Consider the following 7,569-nt stretch of genomic DNA (forward strand, 5'->3'; position numbering starts at 1 on the left):
ATAGTCGTGTGGCATAACTCTAGGGGCAGCATTCATGTGGGCATCAGTGTAAATGCCTCCCAGTGGAGTTGTGTGACAGCAGGGTACTGGTCCCAGTAGCCCCATTCTGTCAAGCAAACTTCCTGCTGTCCGAGCTGCCACACATTCCACTCTTTCTTCAAGGGGTAGTCTGGTTCATGAAAGTGTGAAGTCTGGGTGTGGATGGACCTAGTTCTGCATGGTTCCTGAGGCATGGCTCTTAGAACTCTCTAGATTTTGGGATAGAGAACTCAGATGTGGGGGAGGGGCCATCCAAAGGTTGGGCATTAGCTTTGGAATCCCGAAGATGTCATGCTTCCCCTGTGATTTTGCCAGAATATGCCACCAGTGAGCACATAGGCCAACACCATATGGTGACCATTTTTTCTACAATCTCTCAGAAATGCAGAATTTCAAGAGTGGGTTGTAATGTACTAATATGATATCAGACGTTTCCATTATTGACTGAAGGTTATGGAAAAAGGGAGCAGGGGCAGCAATTTTCCAGGGGATGTTTGCATTTTAGTCTCATTACAATAAACAGATGCCTGTGGGGCTGTTGGAATGCTTCTCAGCTTCACTCCCACCTCCCACCGTCATTTTTGCATGGTCTGTGGTGTGCACAGGAGGTACTCAGGTTCCTGCCTTTTAAGAGATCTGTGATCCATTTGTCTACCAGTGGATAACATTTTTTTGCAAGCAGTAATTTGCTGAAATTGTATTTATTTATCCTGAGAATATGTGTGTTACTGAAAACTTCAGGGGACCCATAAGGTTAGACAATAGGATAATATAACCTAAATGACTTCTTAAATGGGAAAACTTGAAATTGACGGTTTTAAAATTTCCCGAAACTAGAGAATGGATTTTCACCTGATACTGGTTTTCTTATCTGAGTTTCTTGGGCTGGGGACTCCCTCTGGGGCTTTCTCTCCTTCTGGCTCTAGGACTCTGGGAGTTTTCATTTTCCTCTAATCAACCAGGAGCTGATCCAGAACATCTTTTAACTTGCCCCAGAACTCTGTTGACTCTTTTAACCTAATCTGCTGAACATTTAGTAGCTAAGAGGGCCTTGCTTGGTGCAGAATTCTCTGGACAAGTGGAGGTAAAGTCTATAACCTGCTCCTCCCCTTAAGGAGGATATTCCCCCTGTAGTGCTGCATCTATCACTGGCATAGGGTGCACAGGCACGATGATGGCAGGTCTCACGATCGCAGCACCCGTGCTAGCCCCTGTCAGAATTTGTCTGGCTGTAGATTTCTGTCTTTGGCAAATTTCAGTAGCAGGTTTTGAAATCTCTAAGGGTTCCTCTTTATATTTAGGATGCCATAACTATCTCTCACCCTCTAAGCAAATGCTGTATGTTCACAGATACTAATATGAACCTAAAGAGACTTACATGAACCCAGCATATGAATTGTAGGCACAATTGATTTAAAAACTATATAATCTTGGGGCACCTGGGTGGCTCGTTGGTTAAACGTCTGCCTTTGGCTCAGGTCATGATCCCAGGGTCCTGGATGCAGCCCTGCATCAGGCTCTTTGCTCAGCAGGGAATTTACTTCTCTCTCTGTCCCTCTGCTGCTCCTCCTGCTTGTGTTCTCCCTCTCTCTCTTTCTGATAAATAAATAAATAAATAAATAAATAAATAATCCTTAAAAATAAAAAAATATATAGCGTGAAAACTTAAAAGTTGGAAAAATTTTCTGCACTCTTTTTTTAAAATAGGAAAAATACAAAATGCAGGCTGAGTTTTTGAGGTGACCTTGGTGCCTCCACCTCGATGTCTTTGCCCTTTTTAATTAAATAGGGCCAGAGGGTTCAAAGATAGGGGCTGAAGTCATGGTTGGGCCTTTTACTAAGTTGTGGATTCACCTGGCTTCGGGTATATGTTCCGTTCTGCTTACTGTACAGGACCCCATGTAAGTTGACTGTGGTTCCATCTTGTGCCCTAGCTTAACATCAGTGGATCTGAGTTGTTCAATCTCTCACTCTCTTCTATGAGGTCTCTAGTTTCCCTCGACTTCCTACGTCATTATCTGTTCTTATGCTGGAATCCCAATTTCTTTTCTCATTCTCTCTATGCGTTAGGTGTGAATACCTAGATTATGTATTTTTAGGCCCAGAGGGCTATAAATCTCTCTTAACCATGGGGAAAAAAAATGGAACTTATTGTGCTTGGAATAAAAACAGTTTATTTGTCTAAAAGCATTAAGTCATTCATTCATTCATTCATTCATTCATTCATTCGGCAATTGTGGGATTATTGAGTACCTTCTGTGTACCCAAGAATGTTCTAGAAACTAGGAATATAGGGTTGACAATCTCCGTCAAGGCGAAACAAATTCATACTGTTTTGTCATTGTTTCTCAGGTATGTATGTGTCTGATGTCTTAGCTAAACACACTTGAAGGCATAGGCAGCTAAATTTGCAATTATGGTTTTCCCCACCTCCTGTAGATTTGCTCAGCCTGATGGTGATTTTGAGGTGCAAGAAAGACTTGGGGTTCTTGTCCACCCTAAGTGTGACAGTGTACTTACAGAGGAACTGCTCTCTGAAGCCCCAGGGCAGTAATGGTTTCCTGGGGAGTAGCATATTTAGAGTGCCACTTATTTTCTAGGCCTGGGCCAGTGACAATTTCATGTAAGTTTTTTTAGGGGGGTGGAGATCAATCCCCCATTAAACAGGTAACTAAATATGATTTTATTTTAAAATCTTTTTTTAAAAATTATTTATGATAGTCACACACAGAGAGAGAGGCAGAGACACAGGCAGAGGGAGAAGCAGGCTCCATGCACCGGGAGCCCGACGTGGGATTTGATCCCGGGTCTCCAGGATCGCGCCCTGGGCCAAAGGCAGGCACCAAACCGCTGCGCCACCCAGGGATCCCTATTTTAAAATCTTGCGTCAGTTCGCCTGCAGCGTGCCCGGAGCTGCCGACCGACCCAGTGCCCCTTCCCCGCCCAGCCACCTGCTGCCACCTGCCGCCACGCCCTTCTCCGACAGCCACACGCGCTGAGGCTCCGTTTCCCAGCCGGGGATGAGCTTCCTGACCTCGGTGGCCACACCAACCACACGGCCAAGGTACTGACTCCCGAGCTGTATGCGGAGCTGTGCCCCCTTAGCACCCAGCAGCTTCCCGCTGGACGACGTCATCCAGACCCGCGTGGACAACCCGGGCCACCCCTACATCATGACGGTGGGGAGCCCTATGATGTGTTCAAGGAGCTCTTTGACCCCATCCTCGAGGACCTGCACGGCGGCTACAAGCCCAGCGACGAGCACAAGCCCGACCTCAACCCCGACAACCTGCAGGATGGCGACGACCTGGCCCCCAACTATGTGCTGAGCTCGCAGGTGCGCTCAGGTCGCAGCATCCGCGCCTCCGCCTCCCCTCACGTCCCGCACTGCAGCCGTGGGGAGCACGGTGCCCGCGAGCAGCTCGCCGTGGAGCTCCGTCGAGCCTGGACCTGGCCGGCCACCTGGCCGGTACTAGCGCTCAAGAGCATGACCCAGGCGGAGCAGCAGCAGCTCATCGACGACCACTTCCTCTTTGATGAGCCCTTGTCGCCCTTGCTCCTGGCCTCGGGCATGGCCCGCGACTGGCCGGACGCCCCCGACATCTGGCACAGTGACAGTAAGATCTTCCTGGTGTGGGTCAACGAGGAAGAGCACCTGCGGGTCATCTCCGTGCAGAAAGGGGGCAACATGAAGGAGGTGTTCCCTTGGTTCTGCAACGGCCTCGCCCAGATTGAAACACTTTTCAAGTCAAAGAATTACGAATTCATGTGGAACCCTCACCTGGGCTACATCCTCACCTGCCCATCCAACCTGGGCACAGGCCTGCGGGCAGGTGTGCACATCAAGCTGCCCCACCTGGGCAAGCATGAGACGTTCCCGAAGGTGCTCAAGCGGCTGTGGCTTCAGAAACGAGGCACAGGTGGTGTAGACACAGCTGCTCTGGGGGGCGTCTTTGAGGTCTCCAACGCAGACCGCCTGGGCTTCTCAGAGGTGGAGCTGGTACAGGTGGTGGTGGATGGTGTGAAGCTGCTCATCGAGATGGAGCAGAGGCTGGAGCAGGGCTGGGCCATTGATGACCTCGTGCCTGCCCAGAAGTGAGGCCCCAGCCCGCATCAGCCACCACCACCAGCCCCACTGCTTCCTAACTTATTGCCCGGGCAGTGCCCGCCATGCACCCCTCTGATGTTCGCCACTTGGCGGCTGAGCCCTTAGCCTCACTGTAGAGACTTCTGTCGCCCTTGGTAGAGTTTATTTTTGTGATGGCTAAGATGTTGCTGATGCTGAAATAAACTAAAGTTTCGGCCTGCTACCTAAGTAAATAAATATATAAATAAATTTTTTGTCTTCTCACAAATCAAAATATATTCTTATGAAATTAGGAATCCTGAATTTTGGGTTAGAAAAATATGCAGGGGCATATCAATGTACATTGATAGTTTTCAGTACTATTTCAGCATAATTGACATTTGCTTTGACCAATTGAATTCTGACAGCAATTTCCAACTTTTTTTAAGATTTGTTTATTTATTTGAGAGAGAGAGAGAGAGAGCACAAGCGAGCAGGGCAGGGGCAAAGGAAGAGAATCTCAAGCAGACTCCTGGCTGAGCACAGAGCCCAACATGGGGCTTGATCTCACAGCCCTGTGATTATGACCTGAGCCAAAACCAAGAGTCAGATATTTAACCACCTGAGCCACCCAGGTGCTCTATAGCAATTTCCAACTTTTAAAGTTTATGTGGCTAAGTATACCTGAAGGAAAGTAGGGAAAACCCCAACCATGGGCTAGCTTTTTGTTAAATATGGTGTTTATAAGGATCTTGTCAAAGTTCATGTTTACAAAAAGAGTTGGATGTGCTTTTTTGCGATAAAAAACTTGAGAAATAGCTCTCCTCTCATCTGCCTCCCTCTCTGTATGAACATGAGTGACAACAAATGTGATGGTGTGCTTGTTAATAAATGTTGGGTGCTACTGATGATCTTGGAGGTCTTAATATTACTTAGTATAGCTTCTGTGTATTTGGAACTTTTTCAGCGGTTGGGATGGAGGGTTTTAGAGTTTTTACTCTGGTAACTGATGTGCTTGATTAGCCAAGAACATCAGACCAAAGCAGGCCAAGGCTTGGCCGTGGATTTCACTACCCCCTGCAGACTCATCCAGAGTCCTCCTGAAGTGACTGGAAGCATGGAATTATTGTCTTTTGTGCATACAATCTGCCTTTTCATTGCAAGCTCTCTGGCTGCTCTCATCATTTTTCCCTCAAGAGAAGGAAAGCCCAATCTCTTTTTTCTTCCCCTCAGGAAAGCCCTGGTTCTTACTCTGTCCTCAGTTTCTTACAACAGCCAACTCCTCAGGCTTAGGAAGAAAAATGAAACCATGAAACAGAGTGATATCTGCTGGGGTGTTTATGCCCACGGTGAATGCCTGACTTGGGTCAGCATAAATCAAATATAAAGGAATTTTATTTTCTGATGAAAATTTCTCTTTCTTACATTTGTTAGTGGGGGTAGAGGATGGTGGAATAGGGATGAGGAAATCCATTGGGAGTATGTGCAGTATGGTTTACAAGTTAAAAAATGTGAGACATAGTCTGGTAACAGAGGTTACACACCTCCTCTTAGGCATTGAACAGAAATTGTAAGGCATCAAAATAGAGCTTGGAATATCCCAGATAGGACTCACCTGGACTTGTGATGGGGTTATTAGCCTTGATCTAACTATTGTTAAGTATCAGGCACTGTAGAGCTCTTCTGCACATCTTATATAATCTTTACAAGAACCTGATGGTTTGGGTACTATTAGCACCATTTTCAGATGAAGAAAATGAAGTTTTGGATAATCAAATAATTTGTCACGATAACACAGTTGCTGAGTGTCTGAGCTGGGATTCCTGTCTTCCTTAAAGCCTTTTGGGTTCTCCCAGTGAGGATCTCATAACCCCATTGAAAGAAAAGCTGGGATACCCTTAAGTATACTGGCTGCAGGTGTCGAATTCCACATCCCTGAAGCCAGATGATCCTTGGCATTGGTGAGCAAGAATGGCTCCAACACAGGTGGGAGAAACAAGACATATACATGAGGAGTGTTTATGATGGAATTAAAAACAGGCAAGGCTCAGCAGAAGGTCTTGGATAATATCCCTTTCTACCTGGGGTCCCAGCCTTCTTGTAAATGGAAAAACAGCTACTTTTCGTTTTCCCAAAATCTCCAGATCTTAGGGAGGGCAGGAGCCTGACCACGCCATGGCATGTGTGTGAAATGCTGATACTCAGGTGTGGGGAAGGTGTATGTTTGAGTGTTGAGGGCACCAGTCTGAATCTTTTTCCTTTCGAGACACCCAGAAAACCTCACAGAAGGAGGCTTTTTGGCCAAAATCTATGTCTGAGGAGACACAGATATGGATGGCCACTGGCATATGATGCTAAGAAAATGCTTAGGAAACCCAGCTTCATAAGCTCACTCATTTCACAAACCCAGAAAAATGATGTCAGGTATCATATGGACCAGAAAATGAAGGGACAGAGTGTGAACTCTGATAACCACAGGATCTGGGCAAAGGCTGAGTGAAAATATTTTGAATAAGGTGATAGATTTGGGCTTAGAAGATATTTTATCTAGCAAGTTCACGTTTCATGTAGTTTAGAATAAGTTGTTCAACAGTAAACTAGGTGTTCAGTTTGAGTAAGAGTGTCAGTTCTCTTGCTATTCAGAACATGGGTCATGGCATCAGCATCAACTGGGAACTTGTTGGCCATGCAGATTCTCAGGCCCCATCCCAGACCTACTGAGTGAAAGTCTGCATCTTAAAAAGATCCCCCTGTGGTCTTTGGGCACAGTGAAGTTTGCGAGTTACTGTGGTTTTGAAACATACAAGATATAACACAGTGTATCAGGGGCTACACATTCAAATCACTAGGGCAATCCCACCCCAGGCCAGTTAAATCAGATTCTTTAGGAGTTGGGCTCAGGTATTGGCATTTTCAAAAAGGTCCACAGTGTGCAGCCAGATGTTGGATGCCCCATGTGAATGTGGGAATATTGCTCTGTTGATAGGAGTTCTGAAGTAGTTGGCCCTGAGGGGGGGACAATTAAACAAGTTCATTAGTGGTTTAGAAGAGTGAGTGTAGGACATACGGGTTCCATCTGCCAGGGGTGGGAATTGCACAAAATGGAGAGCTAACCTCTTGAAACCCACCAGGACTGAAATGTTAAGTGACCATGACAAGAGGGGAGAAAGTGTGAAAGCTAGTCGCCTAGAATGTCCATCCTAACACATCAGAAGAGTATCCAGAGGTCAAAGTGAACTGCCTGTGAACAGTGGTCCAGCGAAGGAGGGTGGTGATTAGAAAGCAAAGAAGAATCAGACCTGTGACATGTGGGGAGCAAGAAATCACAGAGCTACCGTTCCCCGGTACTTGGTATGGTTAGGATTTTTATATAGATTTCCCCAGTTTGGTTGCTGGTGCTGACATGCAGTTATGGTTAACTTTGGGTACTTTCAGAGGACATGAATAAATATCCAGCATGGAAC

At 46.3% G+C, this 7,569-nt stretch overlaps 1 pseudogene; it reads left to right on the top strand.

Moving 5' to 3' along the window:
• The first annotated feature begins 1,210 nt into the window (after window positions 1-1,210).
• On the top strand, window positions 1,211-4,347 carry LOC144289849 (creatine kinase B-type pseudogene; annotated as a pseudogene).
• Window positions 4,348-7,569: the final 3,222 nt, after the last annotated feature.

This window comes from Canis aureus, chromosome 1 (assembly GCF_053574225.1).
Source record: "Canis aureus isolate CA01 chromosome 1, VMU_Caureus_v.1.0, whole genome shotgun sequence".
NCBI lineage: Eukaryota > Metazoa > Chordata > Mammalia > Carnivora > Canidae > Canis > Canis aureus.